Raw genomic sequence first — 3678 nt, 5'->3', positions numbered from 1 at the left:
GGGGAAGGAGGACTGTAGGAGCCAGAGGGTCAACGACACTACAGAAAAACCTACAGAATCAACTAACCTGGGCCCACGGGGGTCCACAGTGACTGATCTGACAGGGACTATCCATGGGGCTGACCTGGGCCCTCTGCACATGGTACTGTTGTGTGGCTTGGTCTTCATGTAGGAGTCCTAACACTGGGAGCAGGGGCTACCTCTGACTCTGTTGTCTGCCTTTGAGACCCTTTCCCTCGTAAATGAGACGCGACACTGGGGATCGATGCAAAAGCAAGAGGTTTATTAGTCCAGTGCACTGGGGTGGCCTACATCCAGAGAAGAGGTGACCCCCAGCCCTCCGTCAGCATAGTTTTTATACACTTAGTAACGGTTGGGCTACAGCAATGGTGACTAGGCCAGCAAGCATTGGTGGGTTAGTTGACTTTTAAGTCGATTGGCTGCTGCCAACATGGGTTGCATCTCAGGATTTATGACCTACATTCCAGGGCTGCCCAGATAAGACACTGCTCCCCGGGAAGGAGTACTGCTTGGTGCCTGCCTGGGTCGTATGTTAAGGTTCTTCCCCTACATCCCAGGGGCTGCCAATCTCATTTATGGGAGCCTCAAATAGATAAGTAAGACTCAGTTTGTTTCTTACCAGTGTGTCCTGGGTGTCCAGAACTGGTCCTTGGTATAGCTGCATCATCAGGACCACTGGCTGACCTGCCAGGGTCGCAGGTGCAAAGACCATGCAACAATCCTTTGTCTGAACAAAGCAAACTAAAAGAGTGAAGACCCTCGGGAAGAAAGAAGCCAGGACATTAATGGTAACAAATTGCATTCTCCCTGCCACCAAGTCAGTATCCTGGGTGACTGATATGGGTGTTCCAGGACCCCATCATCCTTCAGGAACTAGCCTGTGATGGCCTGAGCTGGTGTCCTATTCAGCAGTCCAGATCTATGCATGTCATCCGATCTCTCCGCTGTCTTCGGGCACAGCAAGATTGTCCAATCACGGAACAATGACCCGAGAGAAAACAGTTCGTGACAGGGCTCCCAGGAGAGACGCACACCCTAGGTTACATGAAGCCACATAGGCTGAGACCAGGGCTTATCACCAGGCCACATATATGCAGAGACAGAGTGGACCAGAGACTCAAGTGTGGAGTTTATGGGGAGGAAATGGATGAGGCGAAGTTGGCAGTCTCTGCTACTTAGAACAGCTACTCTGAATGATTCAAACCAGCTCTGGGGTCAGGTTATCTCTACTCACCTGTGCCCTGGGGCTGAGGTAGAAATATAGAAGGTCTAGAGTGTCAGGGCTCCCTGAAAGATGTGTCTGGGTTAGACACTGTATAGGATGTTTGCACTGGAAAGGAGCAAACATAGGTGGACCCTTCACTGTCCAGAGGATGGTGCTCTTTCTGTCTCTCTCTTTCTCTTCCCCCTCCCCCTCTCCTCTAACCTGGATCTGAACATCACAGATAGGGTCAGTACATCCCTGAGCATGCTTTTCTTGCTAAGTTCCTTTTTCTGTAGCTGTGATAAAACACTGACTAAGGGGCTGGAGAGAAGGCTCAGCGGTTAGAGCACTGACTGCTTTTCTAGAGGTCCTGAGTTCAAATCCCAGTACCCACATGGTGACTCACAACCATCCATAATGAGATCTGGCGCCCTCTTCTGGTGTGTCTGAAACAGTTACAGTGTACTTATAAATAATAAATAATAAATTAAAAAAAAAAAACTGACAAAAGCAACTTGGGGAAGTTTATTTCAGCTCCCAACTCCGGGGTCACTGACCTTCCCTGAAGGAAGTCAAGGCAGAAGCTTACTTCCTCTGCTTTTCTCTCTCTTTTTTTATGGTGAAAAAAAAAAGCTATATATATTTAGAATTAGTTATCTGGACTCAGTTTAGAAGATGCCAATCTTGTTGGCGACATCTAGAGCATCAAAGTCAGGAGCCAAGGGAACATTCGCCTTCTCTCCGTCAGGCCTTATCAATGTACTGACTTTGGTCACATCAATGTCATAGAATTTCTTCGTGGCCCATTTGATCTGGTGCTTGTTGGCCTTGACAATGAACACAAGTGTGTCGTTGTCCTCTATCTTCTTCATGGCTGACTCGGTGGTCAGTGGGAATTTGATATTAGCGTGGTGGTCCAGCCTGTTTCTTCCGGATGCACTCTTGCGAGCTGGAAAGTTCAGGGTTGGGGGCAGAATGTGCCAGATAGGGACTGAGGGATGCTGGGAGAACACGGGTGCCAGGTCTGTTTTTATATGTAAAATATGCACCTCGGTCCCTTGTCCTGGGGGTCCAAACCCAAACAGTGGTGGGGAGTGAAGAGGAGAAGGGTGGGTTGCTTCAGATGCAGACAGGTGCAGGAGGCCAGAAGTGAGAATGACCTAGGATTCAAGTGAGCCAGGTCAAACTGATCTTGACACTGTAGGACCCCGACTCCCGGTCAATGGTCCATTCTCTGAGACGCCCTCGAGTGAGACACCAAGAGGCAGATCACAGATCGATGCAAAAGCAAGAGGTTTATTTTCCGGTGTGTCAAGTTGACCCTCAATCAGCCCCTCATGGTGAGTGACTAGGAGGGGAACCCAAATGGCTATTACAAGCAGTTTTTATACTTTTTAGGGGCACAGGTTACATCAGTAAGGTTAGGGTTCAAATTTATTGGCTAATCATATTAACCTTTAAATCTATTGGCTAGCAGTACATTCTATAGTCAGTACGTTCTGAGAATTTTCCATTCAAGAATGTTCCTGTGGGTGGAGAATGGAACTTGGCCTAGCCTTGACCAGAGGTAGGTGTGTGAAGGGTGGTGAAAGCCCCTAGGGTTCTTCAATATCAGCAGCTCTGAGGAGGAACTCTCTTGGGATTGCTGGGCACTGGAGAAAGATGGTTCAGAGATTAAAAGCACTTGCTGCTCTTGAACTGGCCCTGAAATCAATTCCCAACTCTAAGACCAAGTGACTTACAACTGCCTATAACTCCAGTTCCGGGGAATCTGATGTCCTTAACTCTACAAGTACCATACACATGTGGTACACACAAACATATACCTACCCACATACAGACACTTCAATAAAAACAACTTTTCCTTAGAAGCAAATGTTCAGCTGTAGCAGTAAATATTAAAAAGTGGTAACCTTTTATCCTAAGCTAGTGCCACCTCTAAGAACTCAGGTGTTGTTCACTCCACCACCCCTGCACATTGTTTTCATGCACTGTTCTCCACCACTCGGTAGAAACATGACTTCACAATCATTAATCTATCAAACAGGTTTACATGTTAAATTCTCAACTCACAATAAGCTTACAACCAGCAGACAAAGATATAAATTGCCCATCCAGATGAGATAAATTAGACCCATAGAAACCCCTATAAATAATCATAATAACCTTATCAACTAGAGTTGCGCCAAGAGAAACATATACATCGGCTTCCATCTTCTTCCTCCATCCATCTCCCACTCCTCTCCCTCTCTTCTGCTCCTCCAGCCTCTTTCCCCGCCTACCTCTCCACTGTCCAATCATGCATCACCTTAATGTCAACCCACATTTGGGTATAGGTTGTAGACAACAGGAGAAACCCATAGTTTCTTTTTGGAAAAAATTAAAACAATAAAAACCACATGGAGCAGAAACAGCCCCAAATTCTCCAATAGCACTCTAAGTTATGATGGAAT

The sequence above is a fragment of the Micromys minutus genome (assembly GCF_963924665.1).
Source record: "Micromys minutus genome assembly, chromosome: 32".
Classification (NCBI taxonomy): Eukaryota; Metazoa; Chordata; class Mammalia; order Rodentia; family Muridae; genus Micromys; species Micromys minutus.
Note: the sequence above shows the minus strand (reverse complement) of the source record.